Consider the following 21297-nt stretch of genomic DNA (forward strand, 5'->3'; position numbering starts at 1 on the left):
AACCTTTATGATTCTATATTCATATATGTGAATGGCTGATTTATCATTTACTTCCGTCTTGCCTTATTTCTAAGGATATAAAGAGCTTTACAGATGTAATAAATTACACATCAAGTGTCATTTTAGAATGTGAGAGACACTGATCTGATCTTACAGCTGATGACCTCATGAAGAAGAGACCCATCAGGAGAATTCAGCCTCCAGAACACAATGGACTGCCTGGAACTTTTACTCTTTGCCACACTTGCGGCTATGGGGCAGTAGAGGAGGGCAGAGCAGGAACCTGGGAGAAGCAGAGCCTCCCTACAGAACTACAGATCCATGCGGGAGCTGCCATGGAATTGAGTGCCCCTCCTGACACACACCTCTCACAGCTGTTCCTGCAGGTGGAAAGGCAGCTTATATGGATTTATGTATGCCTCATTCCCTTGGAGTGCAGGGTGGGTGGCAGTGAAAGCCGCTCAGTAGTTCTTGTAACAACTCTGTTCTGAGAATGTTTCCCCTTGAGTGTCAATTTTCAAATGGAAAAGACTCCACAAAACAGAGATACTGCGGAGTTATGGAAAGCTGATCTTGAAAGCTGTCATGAAATAAATACATATACGACGTTATAAAAATGAGTTTTGTATAAACTGCCCTCTTTCAGCAAACATTTCACTTCCTATAATTGTGTGCGCTTTTGTTTGAACTTATCAAATATGTGATTGTTCTCCTTCTCTTTCAGGGAGATAAGAAATCCACCCTCCGGATATGTAGAATGATGTTGTTGTAATCACTCTTCAAAGGGAGATCCACAGTAAACAAATGTTAGCATGTTGCCTCTGCAGCTTCTTTTGGTGAGTGCATGGTTTCCAGAAAAAAGGCTGGGACGAAGGGGGGAGGACACATTTAGCTGAAGATCCAGTAGATAGTTTTCCTTTTTTTCAGCCCAAGAAAGACCAAAATTGATCCGTCTGTGTAAGAACACTCACCTCTGAATATAGTTTTATTTCTTTGTTTCGCTTCAGAATGGATCGTCTCTCTCTCTGAAGTTTGTCAGCATTACTATAAACCAGTAAGACTGGGAAACAAAACTACCCCTTAAAGAAAAGTGTTTGGACCAGTAACACTATATAACAGCAGTTAGATTTCAGTGCCTGAGGTACACAGGAATTTTACTGTTATAGTTACACCTACCAAAACTGCATCCTCTCGCTCAAGCTGCTGATGTTGGCAAAAGTTTTAAATGCAGACTGTATCTCCACCCCCTTCCCCCTGCAAATATAATATTCCTCAATTTGATCAGATCAGCCCTGTGGAACCCAAAGTAGCCAGCTCAGTTCAGCAGCGCCAGCCTGCAAGATTTCCCAGTTTGTCTGATGAGTGTTTTACCTTTGTTGTGAAGAAAGCAGGGCATCTCTGAATTAGAGCTCTTTCCCTTCACTCTTCTGCTTGTAGGCCTAAGGAAGTCCATGTTGTTATCATAGGTGTAGTTGCTTCTTGTGACACAGCAGAAAAAGGACAGGGCCAGGATTGCTGCCTTACTCTGCTGACCATTTGAGTTCTCTGGAGGGCAGATGCAGAACGTTTGTGAGCAGAAGCTCAACAGTAACAAAAAAGTTGGTGCTTTGGTTCATTAGTTTCCTGTATTCTCCCATGAGAAGATGTCGGTTTTTCACATGAATGTAGAGCAGAGGCAAACTTCTACCCAGCATGGAGGTGCCTGGCTCATTTCTGTACTCTGTGTGCAGCCAGAGCTTTGTTAATAGGCTTTCTGTTAATATGTTAATATATGATTTCTGCTCACAGCTGCTTCTCACTCAAGAAATTGGAAGTGAAAAACCCAGAAGCTATGTGTAGTGCAAACCTTTATTTGTCAAAAATACAGTCTCCGAGTAGGGTAGATGGATATCTACCCTCCAATTTCCAACCCCATCACCTTAAATTCAGAAAGCTCTTCAGATCTCGTGAACTGCTAACAGAAGGAAATCCATGATTTATAAACCAGAGATTTGAAATTATTTGTTGTAGCAAGGTCTGAATTCCTACCCAAACCTGATTTGTAATTCTGAAACTTTTAAGGTTTGCTGAAATTTTTCTGACGATAGCAGCTGTAAAAAAACCTGGTACAGTAAATCAGCAAGAGGCAAATATTCAGTGCTACTGTCAGCACTTAGCAGACCTCAGTCTCAGTTGCCCCATTGTGTTGCTATTCATGAAAGCAATACTTCTAGATATACCTAATCTTAGCATTCTTAAAGCCATCATTAGTTTAAATGTTTTCCTAAGTCTGGGCCTCAGATTTTGCAGTATCTGATTGCCTCCAGTCCTGCTGTGTACATTTTAACCTGTTCCAGGTTTCCAGGATTGAGACAATCAACTACTTTTTATGGTGTTTGTGCTCTGTTTGAAGCAGAGAAGTGGGAGTGACACATAAGGATTCATCTTTGGAAAAGATAAGGAAAAGGTAGAACTGCAGCCATAAAACTTTGAATAGGTAGTGCTAGTAGAGCTGGGGTTCAGTGCAATAGAGTAAGAACTTCCTACAATATCATGAAGACTTTACTAAGAAGATGAAATATGACATATTGTCTTTGAGTAAGACTTTTTATCTTCCCTGCTTTCTAGTCTTCCTTAGGAGAAATATTAGTAACATTGACATATTTACATTTGAAATAAGATGTAACCTAGTGAAGTGTTTAGCAAAGCTGAACACGTCCTCTGAATTAAACATATACATAGGTATTTTGTAGATCAATCTAATTATTTTGCATTTCAATTTTGTGATTTGATGCTGTTCTTTTGGTTAGAAATCTTATCTAGGACTAAAACCTGTCAGCTAATATTAGAGGTCTCATGTATTCTTGATGACAGTCATTGCCCCTGCACTCAGATCAAACAAACCCATTCAAAAATGTAAATCCTAGTTGATTTTTCTTGCTTTGGAAACAAAGGCTCAATTGTCAGAATCCCATAGCGTCTTCTATTATCTAAGTATTTTTTTTTTGCAGAATGTACATTGATTCATGTCCCTCAGCATAATGCATTCTTTGTTTGAATTGTTTCCAACATTTTTGATGTAGATTTTTTTTTTCTTTTCTGCACTAAGAAGAGCAGTTTCATTTTTCATCACTTCTTTTTCAAAGAATAAAATGTTTGTCTTTACAAAGTTTTCAATGGATGGCAATCTCTAGCATATCAACGATTCATTCATTGGAAGGATAGTTGGTGACTACAATCATGAAATGCAAACCTTGGTTCGGTGGAATCTGGCCTTCCTGTCTCTCTCTCTCTTTTTTTCCTGTTTTTTTTTTTTTTTTTTTAAATTTTAATTTTAATTTTTATTAAAATGTTGGTTCTGCTAGTTCAAGAAGTAGAACTTCATTAAACTTTAACATCAGATCAATGTCTGGGTGTCTTCATCAACTTCACTTTCTAATTGTTTAGTACATCCAAGTCCAGGCAAGGTCACTGGGAGATATAGGTATTTGGAGGTTTAAAGCCCAGGCTGTTGTTTTTAAAGTGCTTAAATATGCATTAAGGAAACTAAATCTTAAGACGAAGATTTAAAATGTAGGGTTTTAATTTCTTTGATGTAAACTTTAATTTCCCTGTCCTTGATAATACTGGACTGTGGGTGTTACTGGCTGCTATTATGCAACAAGTGTATGAATATTACAATTTAGCCCTTCTACAGACATTGAGGTTTTGTAATGTATGGAAACTTGCTGACGTTCTCCTGGACTCTGAAAGACCATTAAATTTCCATTAATAATTTTCTTTTTCCAGTTTTACCTCTAGACACTGAATGCCTTTCTATCGCTGCATGCTTTCTACATGAGTCTCTAATTTTTTGAAGGAGCACGTTGCTTCAAATATCCATACTCAAAGGAATTCCACTGCACTTGTGTAACTTTAGCTGTTGCATTTAAAATTTTCTTAAGAATCCGTTTGCTTTCTTCTCACTTTCTTCAATATCTCTTGCCTATTTCTGCAAAATTAGCTTATGTAGACATTTTATTCAGTGTCTTTATTTTTACCATATTAGAATTCTAGCACACAGAAAACTGAGACTTTGCTTCACTGTAGTAGGAAAATCTGCTCAAAGCTTTACTTTACATACCCTTTATGAGTAGGTTTGCAGTGTCATGTTTGGTGACTACTGACTGATTTTGCAAGAAAAAGAACAGGAGTTCCTGTTTGTACATTCATCTATCATTCTGAATAAAAATCTCAGTTGTCTGGGAATAATTAACTAGAATGAAAATAAAATTGACCAGTCATTCTAAGGAAACAACCAGTAGAAATAATTCAGGTGAGATTTGCAATGGTTTGAACTCCCAGTGAAATGGGTTTTGTTCCAGGAATCCAAAATGCAAATATTCATGCCACACTTTCATGGTCATTCCCATAGTCTTCAGCTGTTCTCTCACCAGGAGATCTCTCAGAAACAATCTCTGCTGAAAGGAGTTTCTGAATGCTTCCAACCATTTAGGAATGCAGAAAGTTACAGGTGTACATATTGTACAAATGCACTGCCAGAAATAATTGCGTGTGACAGCTCAAAATCCGCAATCTAATTACAGTACCTGGCCAGATCTTCTTTGGACATAACGCCACATGTTTTGGTTACACGCCAAAATGTTCTGTGAATTCCACCATCTTCACAACCATTTAACTGAAGGAAAGTATGTATACGTACCTTTGAGGAATAGAGTTTAGTTTATATAAGACTCAACTAAGATCTGTAATAGCAAGGATAGACAGCACATTGTTAAGTGCAGAAACCACAACCGCCAGAAAGACTTTCTGTTTTATTTACTGACCCAAACCACAGGAATTCTTTCATTACTTTTCTTCTATTCATGCAGGTACCATATCAGGATGGGTGAGCTGTCTCCAGTTAAGGCAAATTAACCTGTGAAGAAACAAAGCAAAATGTAAGTTAGCAGCTTCCTGATTTTGCTTATGAAAATGAGTTTCAGGTGCAAAGTTGTGATCTATGTAAATTATATGTGGTCACTCAATAGCAGAAGATAACTCACTTAGGCCATTTAAGGACAGGAGCAAGAACAAAAAAAGTGCTAGTGGTGACAATGCTGCAACATCAGATGATGGTACCTACAGTGTGAAAAATAAATAATAATTTTACAAGTGTCTCTGTCCTTCATCTATTTCTTGAAATGAGAAGAAAGAAGAACTATAGTGCAAAGATTTCTCTTTCCTTTCAGGGAGCTAGCTTGGAGCTGCCTTTTGCCACTCAAGTTTATTGCTTTCTTGGACTTTAAATTGGTTTCTTCTGAGTGAAGCAAAGATTGTACTGACCTAAATGTCACTTGAATTAATGTATTCTTGTTTTGGTCTTTATTTTTTCTCTTGGAGCTACTTCTAGCTTGAATTACTGAGTATTTCAGGGCTCGAAGACAAGGTCACAGTCATGCAAAGAACTAGAACAGTGGGACATTTTAAGTTTGTCTTCAGTATTTTGAGAGAAACACAGTTTGAGCACAGTTTTTTTCTTAGCTTACAAAGGAAAATATCTGTATCAGAAACAATAGTAATCACTATTACTGAAAACCACTTGCTTGGTGATGTTTTCTTCAGTGAAAGTGAGGGGGAGTAACTAGTCAAGCTATATAAAGAACAGCGTATAAATCATAACTGTAGCTGCAGAACTCCTCGACCGTGAGTAATTCTGCTGCTGATTCTCATCTTTTTCTGACGATGGCTTCATTCCCTTTGCAGAGACCACAGGCGTCCTGAGTCAAAGTGCATGGCCACATAGCCTCTGCGCGTAATCCTTGGTCTGTCAGCTGTTCACGTGTGATATCCTGCAACAACTCGGTGTGCAGTTTTGCCAGCTACAGTCATGACTCTCCTGGCGTGTTTCTGAACTCTTAATAGAGAAGCAAAATGTTAGTGTCTAGTACCCAGAAATATTCCTCAGAGAGAGTAGGCACTATTGTAAAAGTTCACTTTCAATGAGCGTAATCAGACTAGTTACGTATTCGTGGTAGTTTTCCTGGAAAACAAAGGCGAGAGGCACTATGCTAGCATAAGTAGAACTATTCTTAAAAATGGATTTGGATATTATGTGGCATTCTTTTTCAACGTGCATTGCTCCTTCTTGTCTTGTCAAGTATTAGCAGAACACTGCCAGTTTTCTGATACTATGGGGAAATATTTGTCTTGCATGATCTAGTTCTCAGTTACACTTCTGTATATCTTAATGACTGGAAAATGTACTGTGTAACATGGGAGGACTACGGTAGGCTTTAAATGAACAGAATCAATTACTACAATAGAGAACATCAGTGGCAGTGAGCAATGAGCAGCTAAGTTTAGCAGAAGAACAGTGAAGTGTAATGCAAGATTTTTCAAAAGCGTCCCACTTCATGAGAGCACAAAAAACCTTTGGAGCCTTGGGAATTTGGTGGTGTTGAATAAATGTAATCTTATTCTGTGACTTTTGTCAGCGGAACAAACAAGGTGTGAACTTCTCATGAATGAAATGCAGGGAGGGAAAAAAAAACAAAGAATCCTAAGAATCATAGAATCATAGTATCATAGAATCACCAAGGTTGGAAAATACCTAAAAGATCATCCAGTCCAACCGTTCAACTATTCCCAATAGAACCATGTCCCTCAACACAACATCCAGCCTTTCCTTGAACACCCCTAGGGTCAGTGACTCCACCACCTCCCTTGGCAGTCCATTCCAGTGCCTGACCACCCTTTAAGAATCCATCATACTTTGCAGTCGCTATGCATAATGTGCAAGAGAGAAAAAGTTCTCTATTATTTTACTCACATTTAAAATAAAGTTATCTTCCTTAAAATAGGTTATATTAATAATGCCTGTAAGTCAGTTATATAATGTCATGCTTCCTGTTCACTGAGTTTCCAAATAGAGGTGTGTGTATCTTCAGGGATGCAGAAATATAATATTCTAAGGCAGGTGCTATTCCACAATTCTCTGTTCATCTGTTGTCCTTACATAGACCAGACGTGTTCAGCTACTTTACAATCTCCCTACGAAACAAATAAATAAATAAAATGAATAAGGAAGAAAAAGACAGGCACATAAACCAGATAAAAGTAGAAGCTTTTGCTATTTCTGCCTTCCTTAATTGTTCACTTGCTGTCTTTCTTGTATCTTAGAATGTAATCTGCTGTTACTGGCCTTCTTGGTATTCTCTTGCTCCTCACAGAGATGCTTCCATGCATTGAACGCTTTCTGAACTCAACTTCCACTATTTAAAAATGATGAAGGTAGCTGTTTCCTGTGTTATCCTGAAGTTATAGCGGTTGAAACAAAGAATCTTTAACCAGTCTCCAGGCTGATTCATATCCCATTCCACGTGCTTTGTCACTTTGTTCTCTCACCTAACATAGATGTAGAGTACCAGTTCCTATGAATTTTTAAAATCATAAATTCTAGATGGCTTTTCCACTTGGAATAGATCTCTGCTGTATTAGAGACAGCTGCTATTAATTTCTAATGGCAGTTTTAAAGTAGAAAATTACACTAAAAATTTGAAATGGCTTGAAGATGTGCCCACTTTTATTACAATATTTTGCCTATAAGTTGCTCGTAAAAACTATCAAAGAGCAAAAATGGATTAAATGATTTGCATATGACAATGAGAAATGATTTGCATAAGCTGTTCTGAATAGAAAATGCTGTAATGGCAATAATTCTGGGTACATTAGGAGAATTGGCAAGATCTATGCTTATCTCAAGTTTGATATGTGCTTCAGATTAAGGTCAGAAAAAAGCTGGAGTAAATTGTTTGCTTTTAAAGTCCTGTTCCTTAAGGAGTTGGGTGGGTCCAACATCTAACAGTCTAAGCTGTAAAGGAAAACTCTCTTATGTAATTTGCAGCGAATCCAAAGCTGCTTCTAAAAGCTGTAGCTCATCAAACTCACAAGTGCTATATTCAGGGAAATATGATGTTGCAATGCACATTACATCAGTATTGCAGATACAGTACAGTGGGTACTGCTGTTGCTTAAATTGCTGACTTGTATTTTTTTTCATCTGGATCAACTGAGTCAGCAAGTTCATTGTATTTGGAACTATTTTATTTCCACAGCAGTTCTGCTTTCATGTGGTTGCAGTGAAAATGCAACACATTTCCTGCATTCCTTAGCAAAAGACATTGTTTTTAATTTTACTTTTTACTTTGTGTACAGCTGAAATTCTCAGAAGAGGAGGAATCCTCTCTACGTGGTTTTGGCAAACACTAGAATCTAAACATTGACAAGCACTAGGAAAGTACTTGCTTGAAGTAAATGTGATCAACAGAATGTGATAAACCCACTTATCCATTCTTCTTGAATCTGGTATTCCATATGGAATCAACATCCTGTAGCTGAGCTAGGTAGCCTATAGTATTAAATTTCTTCCTGCTATGACACAAGCTAAAATCTGAATGAAGATTGAGATGCTTGTGGTTCATGCTCTTTCATCCTTGACCTGTGCTATCAAGTCATTACTTAAAAACACAGTGAACAGCCTGCATTTCACATAACACAGTTTTTTTTTTTTATACTATATATAGGATGAGGAACAATGAGGAGAGGGTATAGAGGAAGATCAAAAGAATATTAGGGCAATATTAGGGCTGGCAACATTGCCATCTTTATCAACATTCTGACATTAGACTGCTTTTTAGTCTGGGAATAGACTGGAATAATATGGATTGAGAATGTCTGTTTAGAACGCATGAAAATCTGCATTTCAGAATACAACTGAAACTTGGAGGAAAAGCCACAGCTAGAAAAATCCATGTCTACAGGAGAGTAGTTGCAGAAAAAGAGTTGTCTTGTAAGACCTAGGAAAATGTAAAGGAGTTATGTATAACGTTAAAAGGGTTACAGCAGAGAAATTAGGCCAAGTTTATGAAAGTCACTACTGCTGAAGAAACAAAGCATGGCAGATATGTGGCAGGAGAAAGGGTCACATCAGATGAGTGGAGACAGAAGAGGGTAGAGAAACAATTGAAGAAAAAACCAGTAGAACTGAATGGCTGCCAATCCATGAAGCTTTTTAAAATAACTTTTGTGTGTGTGTGTGTGTGTAAGGTATGTGAAAATAATGCAAATAATGCTTTTTCTTTTTTTTTCTAAAAGAGAACAGTTAAGTTTGTTGCATTTCACAAAAATATTTGAGTATGTATGAGAGCAGTTACAGCCACAGAAATTATGAAGTTAGTAAGGAGAACTGGAGATACCAACGTGAGGGAAAAAGACTGTATATTCAGTTGGCAAAAGATGGGAACATATTTGTAAAGATGGTTTAAAAGCTTCTGGCATACAGCAGAGCGTAGACTCAGAGCAAATATATTCCATACATCACTGGAGCCTAACTTGCATGTTGGCAAATGTCCTGCAGGCTAGCTGGAGTTTTAAATTTGATCTTTCACTTGTTTTACACACGTATTACCTGGGATTGTACTGTTGTTGTCTGCCTGCTTTCAAGTATTTCCTGACCTGTGCAGTTTCAGCTTCCATTCTCTCTGGTTTGGAATCCCCATGTCTCATAATTTCTGCTGAAAGCTGTTGAGGTCTTCCTATTTAGCAACCACAGAAGGCTGAGAGCATGGGGAATGAAGGATTTTCGAATGCTCAGACAGCAGAAACAGACAGCTTCCAGATTTTGTTTTCTCACATGATATGAACCTGACTTCTTCTATATCTCAAATCTGCCAATTATTTGTACCATTTGGTTGGAAAATGTTTTGCTTCACCATGGTGAATATCACTGGAAATAAAGTAGGTTATGTATGCTCCACGTGTTACAGGTAATTAGTAGAAATCAAAGCTCTGTTGCACAGATTTTTGTATTTGCTCTCAGACTATCAGCTTCCTTGCACTTCCTCTGGAACAACTAGCACTGGCCTTTGCCCTTCACTGGGTAGTGGATCAGGTGGGCCAGAGCTGTGATGCAAAGACAGAGCACAAAAGAGATGCTTGTGGAAGAAAGAGTGAGAGGAGCCTTATGTACCTATGGTGGTTTTCTGCATATGGTTGGGTCAAGCCACTTGCCTGTCCTGGAAAGAGAAAGAAAGAAAGAAAGATCCTCGAAGAGATACAGGGAGGAACTTTGGGTTTTTTCAAGCCCCTGTAAGCAGAAGGCAAGCGAGGCCTATTTGTCGTACTCCAGTTTTCTTTGCTCCCATAAGGCCAAGAAGTGAGAACAATAACAAACATTTTTACTCGTTATCATCTTTCGTGTTTCTGTGCAAAAGATCAGAAAAAGTTTGAGTCGTAATGGTAAGGAAAAAAGAGCTATTCCAAATATTCCTTTTGTGGGAGCTAGATGGCGCCATAGATTAGTGCTCCACGCCTTTACCTGGGGACGTTCTGGAGCAAACCCTGTTTGGTCAGGTAACAACTTGGCAATTAGTTTGCTTGCAGAAATTTAGATCGACAGAGATGTTCAGATTTTTAAATGCTCTTGGGTTCTCAGACCCCTGGATCTGTAAGGGCTCAGAAGCCCAGCTGTTTCAACATGCTGTGACTAATGGATCCACAGTCTTCAGTACCTGCTGCACCAGGTGCCATGCACTAGTCCTGATTGTCAGGCTCTAAATTTAAAGACACGTGACTGAAATAACAGAAGTTGTCACTTTCTTTCATGTACTCAAGTGGAGAAGAGCACAGCTGCTAACTCTGCTGCAAATTTAGTTTCTTATCATCATTACAAATTTTGCCTTTTTTTTTTTTTATCATTAAAAAAAGCAAAAGTAAGAAACCAACAACCCATAATTCCCCTAGCAGCACTGAGATATATTTCTGTTTCTTTTCTTTTTTTTTTTTTTTTTTTTTTCCAGGCTATTTCTGTTGTTGCGTTGTTGAAGGATATTTGCCTACTTGCCTGGAACCATCCAAACTTTCCACTGAACTATTAAAAAAAAAAAAAAAAAGCACAATAGAATAAACTGGAAAGCGCGTCTCTGCGCGCAAATGTCAGCAGTGTTGGGCATGGGATTTGTATTCAGACAAAGTCTTGCTATTTTTCTGGCAAAAAGTGTCTTACTTAAAACCAAATGGCTTATAAAACAATGCAGAGAGACTGGGGAAGACCATTTTATTGTGAAAAACTTGAAATGAAAATAGTGCCATGCGAGAACTTTCAGTGGTCAGTGATGGGAGCAGCCACAAGACATTTTGGACAATGATCAGTGGAGACTGGAAACCATTTAATGGGAGCTAAATATCCAGCTCAAAAAAATATGCTCAATTGTTGTGCTGTGGCCAGTATGCAGCAAGTTCAGCGATAACCAGCTCCCAGCTCTCCATCCCCCAACCCTTCATCACCATCATTAGACCCAGCTGTGAGCAAAAAGACTGGTGAGTGATTGGCCTAGGAAATGAGTTATCCTTTCGCCTCTCAAAGAGCTGAAACATAGTGATGCCATCATTAGTCTCAGCTCTGCGAATATGCAGAAAGCCTCGATATTCAGCTGAGATGGGAGGTGGGGTTCAGATCCACACAGGGGTTGTCCAGGCCAGGATTTTTTTCAGCTTTCCTCCCTGGGGTATCTGGTACTGCTTACGACCAGAAGCACGACCAGAGGCACAAGAGCTGTGAGGTAGGAGAGCCCCATCTCTGCAACTAGGGATGAGCTGTTCTGCCCCTCAGTGACCCACTTTCCCTTCCCCCCCTTTCTCTTTTGCCAGTGTAAAATGCAGGCTTCTTGAGGCCTCAGCTTGCTTGTTCACGCTGCATTCAGGCTGTGATCCACCATGTGGTACCATGATACAAATAATTGCTTCCAAGCTTTTTAAAAACCAGGCCCAAAAATATGACTGCTTAGACAAAATACATTGGGAAGAAGCTCTCAAGATTTGTCCCAGCCAGGAAAGCAGATGCGTGTCTGTTTATTGACCGTGTGAAGAGCAGTGCTGAGGGGATGGACATTCATAAAGGGGCACATTCTTAAAGCTTTACTTCTTCCTCTTTTTTTTTTTTTTTTTTTTCCTGACATTTGCAGTGTTTTGTACTCTGGCAACCAGCAGAGCTCCACTGATGCTGACTAGCAGAGCCCATAGAGATACTAAGGAAATATTTTTCCTAGCAACAAGCGTCGCACAAAAACATGAAGAAACGCTTCCCCTGCTCATATTTCCTTTCAATATTTTCAGTCATCTGGTGCTGAGATAAGAGCTGCGTGGTGAAACCTGCTGTTAGTTTGTGTTTCGCAGGCAATCTGGAGCACTGAGGATCACACCGGGCCTGCCATTAGGGCAGCATGGAATCTAAGATGGCAGCCGTGCCAGGCTGGGCAGGAGGGTAGATAAACCAGGAGAGGTTCCTGAGGCTGCAGCCTATGAGCAGGGCCTTGCAGTCTTCTTGCTTGTACTGCCTGAGGTGTCAATGCAAAACCTGCCTCAGATGTGGCCATTTTGATATTGTTTTGATGAAGAAAAACATAGTTACTGGAAGCAAGTTTGAGTCCCACAGCAAACACATAAGTCTTCCACTGTTAACTTCTCCTGCACTTCTTTCAAAACCCGAGTGGAAAACTGGAACAGTTTTTCATCTTTGTACATCAGCATTTTCAGTTTTCTGCCTGCTCTTTGGATATAGCTTCATTCTTATATATCAGTACTGTCTGTTTTCTGCCTGCTGTTTGGACAGGACTTAAGTATTAACTTTATTTCAATGAAAGTGCAATATTCGGGAATTGTTTTATTAGCCATGTGGGTGCAATGGCTGATACTTGTGTCTGCTTGTGAATAACTCCCCCTTATTTTCTGTCCTTGCTCAGCCATGCTGAAAATGTGTGCAGATGTGAGGCCAACAGCAGCAGCAGAAAGGCTTTGTCAACACCAGCAAATCACTGATTCTACCTCTGCAAGGTCAGCTTCTGAAGGCAACGTGTGTGAGACCAGAGCTCCACAACTGGTGAGGAACGTGAATTGTCAGGAAATATTTAGAAATTACACAGTGTTAGTGAATAGGCAGAAAGCTTTCACATGATAGAACCAACATCTGAATTCAATGCCAGCCTTGCATCAATAGGGTGAATAGTTTGTGAGTAACTTCAGTGGGGTTAGAGTGAAGCTTGGGAGATTCTTAATCATTCATTGATGGTCGATGACACAATGAACATCTGCAGAATATGTTCCTGTGTCATCAGTGTTTTTCCTGAATTTCTTGTTTAATATTTTGGAAGAATTTATCCTTTGAAAAAGCTCTCTATAATAAAGTGAAAAACTTTGTTTGTAGTGGAATACTTGCTTCTGTGGTTATTTAGAAGTGGCTTGTATAAAGATAGGAGCAAATTGGTAAAAACTGTTTTGGAAGTTGCGTATAGGAAACAGGATACAGACTCAAGACAGAGATGTGTCCCAAGATTACAATGATCCTGGAAGTTTGAAACGGAGATCTACACGTCATATTCTACCTGAACATATATCAAAGATACAATATGACTCTTAAAAGCTCTACTTTGCACTTTCATGGTTCCTGCATATAGAGCTGAAGCTGATTTTTTTGCAATGTAACTGCAAATAGTACCCAATTATAATGATTTAGCAAACCTTAAATGAAAGCTGAATTGCAAAGGATGAAGTTTTAAAAATAATCCCTCAGGGTTTTTTTTTTAGCCAAATTTGTATTATGCATTTAGGATTTGCCAGTCATTGGCTATAATTTATCCGGGAATTGTATCCTGATAGGCAGGGACCAGATAGAACAACTCAAGTCTCTATTGTGTAAGGAAGGCTGTATTCTCTGTTTTATCCTTCACTCTGTAGAGGCAAACAATGTGAGGAAATGGTCTGTTGATCAGCATGTTATATACAGTGTTCTATATAACGAAAGATATAGGAAAAATCATCTTCTACCAATTCAGATAATGCACTATGGTCACATTGGTAAGGTACTCTTCCTTTGTGCAGTGCTTAATGGCTTTTTGTTGTTTGTTTTCTGAGCTGTTACTGACAGATTCTTTATATAAGCCAGAGCAAATTCAAAAGCATGTATTTATTTCAAGATAGAAGTGGAAACATCCCCTCCTTGAAGCTAATAATAGGATTGACATTGTTAAACAATTAAATTTAAAAATATTAATGATAGATCCTTCATACATGTTAAACAAAACTTCAATAAGCACTCTGTTTTATTGTTTAACTGTATGTATGAGTCATGAGGAAAGTGTTAATGTTCAGAATCGGATATGAATCATGTATTTGTGAACAATCTTCCAAGGCCAGCGCTGAAACCCCAAACACATTTATTCTTTGTGGTTAGTCAGCTCTGTGCTTGGAAACTGAAAGTGTAATCAAAGTGAGAGTTTGTTTATTAACTAGCGGATGCTGTGCATCTTATTTACACAGATTGATAATGGGGGGTGAAAAATAAGGGAAAAGTTGGTAATGCATAGAGCTCTGTGTCCCTGGGGTACAAACTACAAAGGGAACCTGAACAGCAGCAGCGCTGGCCATTAAATGCTGAAAGCACTCTGTAACTTTAAAAAGAAATCCCATATTCATGACAGGAATCCATATGGCACCCTATTTGTGAGGAGAGGTGCCCCATTCACTTAAAAGCTGACTTGCATCATTTGTTGTTTTGACTGCTTTAGCATTAGGGTGAGAGAATGCACTTCAAGGGGAACACAAATAGGACAAGTAAAACGCGCAGGATTAACTTGGGTATTGTATTGTATAGATTTGCATTACAGATAGAAAATTGGAATTACTGAGCTACAAAGTTTTTGTGCTGACTGTATTCAGGCATACTAAAGAAATGAAGTTTTTTTGTAGAAAGTAATCTCACCTGGTAATTACTTCCAATCATTGGTAATAAGTATGTTCCTAATCGCGCCTTTTCCGGACAGACACGGAGTGAAAGGAAGGTTGAGTTGCCTGTGTTGGAGAAGGGACAGAGGTAACTGCCAGAATTCATGTCCAGTATTACAGGCTAAGAAAAGCTTCTGAATGCTAGCTGTGGTTTTGTGGAGATGTTTGGAAAACTAGTTTGGCCTCTGATACTGCTTGACCTTCAACAAACTGTTTTTCTTGTCTGATTTCTCAGCAGTGAAATGGATCCCCAGAAGGATTTGATGAGGCTGTTTATAATCCACTGCACAGTCGTCTCTACTCAGGGAATTGCTGTTGAATTTTAGTTTGGCTAGGTGTGTATGATTTATGCCAGTATGGCATACAGTATGAGACTGCTCTGAGGTATGACTGAATCAGTGTGGCTTTTGCAAAGGTATGTGTTTGTTTATTCAGCTCAGTGTTGGTATTCTCATCACTTCAAAATATATTTTCAGCATAAACAATTTTTTTTTGTGTGTGATTATGTGTATTTGAGGCAAATGTAACATTACTGGCCTATTCTTGTACAATCACAGAAGTGTGGGTATTAATTATAGTATTAAAAGGAAGCAAAAATGCAGTTTAAATAACTTGGCAAAACTTTGACTGAGCTTGCATTTGGACGGAGTATTCCTGGCTGTATATTCCTTCTACTAAACTCTCTCACAGATAAGAAATGACATGTATTCACAAAATGTGTTCATACAGAGACTATTCTGCTTGAGAGCCTGAATAACTGGTTTTGCCGCACGCTGAAATATGATTTGTGTTCTCAGGTGACAGGATGCTTGGGGTCACAGCTGGCACACATTTGGCCTGTTCTGAGGCTTTTGTGGAGGTTTCTGCAGCCACCTCCACATTGTCCCATTGCTTGGGACATGCCTTGGAGTTTTGTGGAGAGCAGTGTGGTTTTCTTTGACTTGTAAATTTAAAGGATACAGTAGTTAGCGTGCTGCTAGAGGAAAAGTTACTTGCAGTGAGGTCTGGTGATGAATAACTAAGCAGGAAGAAATCATAGGTATAAATCAATGATGATTTTATATTTAAACTTCATTTCCAAGTAGCTTCCTAGCTCCTTAAACATAAAGGTTGGGGAGGGACTTTTTACAAGGGCATGTATTGACAGAACAAGGGGAAATGGTTTACAAACTGGAAGAGGGTGGATTTAGAATAGATACTAGGAAGAAATTCTTTGCTGTGAGGGTGGTGAGTTGTGGAAACAGGTAGATCAGTGAGATTGTGGGTGCCCACAGCCTGGAAGCATTCAAGGCCAGGCTGGATGGGGCTATGAGCAACCTGGTCCAAAGGGAGGTGTCCCTGCCTATAGCAGGGGGGCTGGAACCAGGTGATCTTAAAGGTCCCTTCCAACCCAAACCATTCTGTGATTCTATGAAGGTTTTCCTTCCAATATTTTAACACTAATCTCTTGCATGGTTAAAGCCACAAAATGTACAGGATGAAAAATATAAATAATTAAAAGGCAGTTCATTTAGTTATTTCACTTCTGATTAAGCTGCTATGTCTTTTGAGTAGGGCCAGACCTAGCTATCACTGCTACTTTCTTCTGTTGCAGAAACATAAATTGACATTTGATTAGGAATGCTTCCTCCCTCAACCTGTGCTGATTTCTTTGTATTTCCATGTGGTGCGCCCTGTTGGCTGTACACAAAAGCAAGGAAGTTCTGCCTTTAAAGCAAAAGCAAATCAAAACCTTTTAACGAAATTAATTTAGTCTCTTTAATCTTGTGAGAATTGTATAGGTCTCATCTTAAGTAATTTCTGTTAGTGAATAAAATACAACTGCACAAACCAGCGTCGTGTTGTTGCTTCATAGCAAAGTACTTTCTGGAGGCTGAAATTAAATGTGTTAGAATGTAAACATCTTATTATAGATAGGATTGATCTATCTTGCTGTTCTGGCAATTTTTTTTTTTTTTTTAAATTGACTGGTATCAAGTAGTGTTTCTGAATGGTGATATCTCTGGATGTGTATCTCCAGCTAAGAAATTGTAGTTGCATGCTGTATCAGAGGTGAGGAAGACACACTCCCATTGCAACCTGGTGCAAATTGATCCTTCTCTCACTTCATGTTTGGTTCAGCCTGTCATACGAACAGCTCAAAATAAAGAGATGTCCTGGCAGCTCAGAGATGCTTGAGGTACTCTTAATGCCTCTCCTTACTGATGGTGAAGCATATGCAGAAGGGATGGATTTGACACAATATTGCTCTGTTGATGTCTTCAGCTCCTTTAGCCTGGAAGAATTTACAGCTGTCTTACAAGCTTTCGTGTTATCTCTCCTCTTGAGTAATGCTGTGTAGTCTGTATCCATAATTTCAGATGCAGCCTAGTGTTTTCCTTATTTGTGGCTTAACAGTCGGTCAGATTTACTGAACGTTTTTCTTGTTAGAAGTTTGTCTTTTCTTTTGTGTTTTTTTTTTGTCTCCAAGTCTTTGTGATTTCTGCCTGCCTTCAGCGGGCAGTTAGCAAAGCCTACCGCCTTCTCAAGGTTGAAAATTTAAACTTTGCTGCCACACATTGTCTGCGGGTTAAATAATGACTGTGCTGAGCTGATTAACAGAGAACATTCAGTTTCCTTATTGCTGATGAAAGGGCTAGAATACTTGTCCAAATCCCATTAGTGGAAACCTAGTCATTGCTGAACTATGTCAGATTTTCAGAACTCATGGAGTAAAAATGTACAAAGATGAGGTATGAAAGAGGAAAAAAAGAACTATTTTTATGAGCTGCTTCTGCACTATTGCAGTTTATTTTTTAAAAATGCCCATAATCTTTGCCTATGCATGATCAAAAAATTGTTATTTAACACCTTATCATTAGAAGGCACACACAGTATCTTCATAACATAGTAGCTATGCGTCTTATCATAACAGTCTTCAGGCTTTTATAACCAATAAGTGCCTGGTAAAAACAACAGCAACAAAAACAAACAAAAAAAAAACAGAACAAAGAGGTCATCCCCTTAGTGTTCTCTGATAGGGATGTGAATGTAGGCAAACTAAAAACAGCCCCTTTGAGTTGCACTTTTTGGACACTTGTATTTAGTCATGCTCAGCTGCTTATAGGAGCTGGTTAGGATATGACTGTATCAGACCCTGTGATGTTGAGAGAAGAGAATAAGCTGTTCTGTTGTTGTCTTTTTCTTCCTGCTGTACCTATTCAACGATCCCATGTGAATAATTAATTCAGACCTAAAGGAGTGCTGAACCCGTGTGCTTCACAGTGGTTAACCAGGAAGAGGAGGAAGGATTGTCCTGTTGTGAGTATTATTGAGAGTGTTCCAGACAGTTTGTAACGTCGTCATTGCTGTACCCAGACCTCAGGGCTGGAGCCCTAGACTAAAAATGTATGTGTTTTATTTTTTCTTTTTTCCAGAAACAAAAACACTGCTGTTAAATGCAGTTATTTCAGGATATTTGATATTCATCTAATAAGTTACTAAGAAATGAGTCGAACTCCCCTAGGCTGAAGAAAAAAAGTTAGGAACTGAATTAGGTACAAATTAGTAGATACTGAAATCTTTTGCATGCTGTTCTCAGTATATAGTAAGGAAAAAAACTGCATCAGAGGCATTTATTGTTAAGTTAAAACTGTCCACAGTGTGCTGATTACAAAGTCCATTTTACTGAAAAAGATAAAAATATTGGCAATGACTGGAAGGTATGAAAATAAATGTATTAATAACTCCATGTTCTACTTTTTCAGTTGACCTTTGATCTAGTGGTAATGTTTTATGATCACATTCATTTGCTAAATGAACTTATTTCTAGAAATAACAATGTGTTTATTTTTGTATGGATAAATTGCTAATCTTTTCTAATAGAACAGATTCAAGAATTGTGTACTTTAGACTAATGGCACTTTCAGAAAGTATTTTATTCTGTGTAAGAAGATGTACAATATGAGGGAACAGTGAATCCACAAAATGTTAAGGCATTCCCTATCAAAGAGGGAATGTGGTACCAAAAGGAGCAGTAGTACAGCTCTATGGAGAGTCTTCCTCAGCACTGGGAGTGTTTTTGACAGCCTCTAAGCAGCGACAACACTGAGAAACATGATTAGGATGGAAAATGGATTGTTTTCTTATTGTTCCCCTGCCCCAAACCCCATTTGCTAGCAGCACAAAACTAGCTGGCATTCAGCCAGCATTCCATATTGGAATTAGCACACAAGGTTCCCATTCCCACAGTTCCCTGCTGTTGATACCTTTCACTGAGCTACTGATAATCACTTGTAATGAACAATTTTTTCATATTCACATACTTGTACTACCAGTGTGTTACAGCCTACTTGTCAGTGTTTAGGCAGGTAAATTTTCTGTGCCGAATGACAGAGAAACATACTAATAATAGGAAAGAGCTCATGGAGGCTTAATAGCTTACAATAGTTTGTAGTGGCAGGTGTAAGCGATAAAGGAGGAGTGTCATATTTACTCATATAAAAGATTCTAGTGAGTGCCATAAAATCTGACCTAGAGCATCAGAGTAGAAAGTAGTTTATTATTATTTTAATATTGGCACACCTAACATTATAATATTTTTTAAAATACATTTCTGCCTTCCGCTTTTATTGTCTTCAGATTTTCATAATCATTTCACTGCTTCTCCTAAAGCCAGAAATACAGATAAATTGCTGATTAGTCTGAGTAGGGAGTAGGAAGAAACTAACAAATATTGTGAGAATCGTTTAGAATACGCTTGGATCTAACCTTTCTCAGACACTGAAACTTCTCTAGCTAATGTTCATGCTAAAAGGATCCAAAACTATTTCAGGGTGGGGTTGGAGAAGTGGAAGCAGCTGGGAAACCCGTTGTCCTCACAATAACCACAGGTGGTCCAATTCAGGACAAATGAATTGATTTGACTGATATTTGTATTGATATCAGTCAATTGTATTGACTGATATTTGACTGATACTTGTATTGATAGGATCAGTTCCTAAGCAGAAGTCCTCTTCTTACTCTCCTTAGGCTGATGAGGGCTTTTAGTAAATACTTCTGTAGTTCTGGCTCTTCTGTTGGACTCTTGAGATTTGTTTCTTTGAGTCCTTTCTTGTCAAGGCGGAAAAGTTCTCCAAGCCATACTGCATTGCAATGGTAGCTGGATGTTCAAAGGTAAACGTTTTACTCTGCTAACAGTATGTGTCTAGTCTTCTTTCATTAGCTTGATTGTTTCCCTCGTGGGAAAGACATATGTTAAATCAGTGTTATTTTTCATTCTCTAGAAATTTTTATGCAGTCAGGTACCTGTACGTTTGAAAGGAGGGCAGCCAACCCTTCTACATTTTGTGTCTGTTCCTCAAAATGAATGTTTCCTCATTACACAAAGGCTGTTCTGGTTCAACCCTGCCGTTGTGTTTAACAGAACATATAACAGTCCTTTTAAAATATAATACATTTATCACTTTGCTCGGATCAAAGGTGCGTGGCTTCAAAGGCTCTAATTAAATTGTGATGATGTAGAAGGCTGGCTTTATCTTTAGGTTACTTTATGGAGTTATGGTTGAGTTCAACATTGCAAAACTCTTGTGAGATACTTGCCATCGTTGTGGTTGATTATAGTGATAATATAAATCCAGATTTTTTTTGGCTGTAGATTCTTTCCTTTTGTGTAGCTAAAAATGTTTAACGTGGAAATTGTGCTATTTAACCATGTCATAGTCATAGTACTGCTATTATTTCTAGTTGTTCCTGGCTTCTATCACAATGATTTGGTGTTGATGCTCCCATGCCTTCCTTTCTTTGAGTTTGTTGGTACTGCAGTTTGTAAACCCCTTACAAAGATACCACATACAAGAGGTGTATCTGTCTCTAGATAAACTTCAAATGTGGAATTCAAGCTGTACGCGAAGGTTTGTGAAAAAACTTTGGTAAAAATTCAGCAGTTGTGTGCTGCAGCCTGTAAGATAACTCTAAAGCATTGCTCTGAACCATTGGCTTCTTCAAGGTTTTTTTGGGGGTGAAATTAAGTAGTCTAGTGGTTTGCAAGATTTACATTAGTGCTTTTTTATTTATGGTTAGAAACAGTGCGAACCAGGCCAGCATCAGCTAACACTTAAATTGCAATAAAACTCTGAGTAGAGCCTGTTGATGTTTTACATAGCTCTGTTTAAATGCAACTGATAGCATGTTATTCAAGAAACAAAATAAAATGGTAATGTATCATAATCAGATGTCTGTATATGCTGTTTATGAAGCATGTTCATAAGTACTGTTGAACTGTTGAGCCCAGAACAGCCTCAGTGCAACTTGTCTGAAGCGAGTGGAGATGCACACAGTTATGACAACTATAATTTTTATTTAACAGTTGAAATATTGGCAAAACAGAGGAATATGTTGCAGCCAAGTCCGGGGCAGACTCCTTTGCTAGAAGTGCCCCTGTGTAACCGAAAGGAAACTGCTGAAGTATGAGGCAAATTGGGATGGCTCAGTTCAGTATGTGTTGCCAGAGAAAACAGTTAT

General features: G+C 38.6%; 2 long non-coding RNA genes across 2 annotated transcripts in view; both read left to right on the forward strand.

The window, feature by feature from the left end:
• The first annotated feature begins 756 nt into the window (after nt 1–756).
• On the forward strand, nt 757–12954 carry LOC122177764. The gene is made up of 3 exons (XR_006178150.1): nt 757–836; nt 4851–4919; nt 12759–12954. It is a non-coding gene; the product is annotated as an uncharacterized LOC122177764 (long non-coding RNA).
• Nucleotides 12955–17945: 4991 nt separating this feature from the next.
• The window catches only part of LOC122180538, a 189512-nt gene continuing 186160 nt past the window's right edge, over nt 17946–21297 (forward strand). Inside the window, exon 1 of the long non-coding RNA XR_006179137.1 lies at nt 17946–18096. This is a non-coding gene — a long non-coding RNA (uncharacterized LOC122180538). The remainder of the gene's footprint in view (nt 18097–21297) is intronic.

This window comes from Lagopus leucura, unplaced genomic scaffold (assembly GCF_019238085.1).
Source record: "Lagopus leucura isolate 7727_CA_CO unplaced genomic scaffold, USGS_WTPT01 Super-Scaffold_1, whole genome shotgun sequence".
In the NCBI taxonomy this organism is placed as follows: Eukaryota; Metazoa; Chordata; class Aves; order Galliformes; family Phasianidae; genus Lagopus; species Lagopus leucura.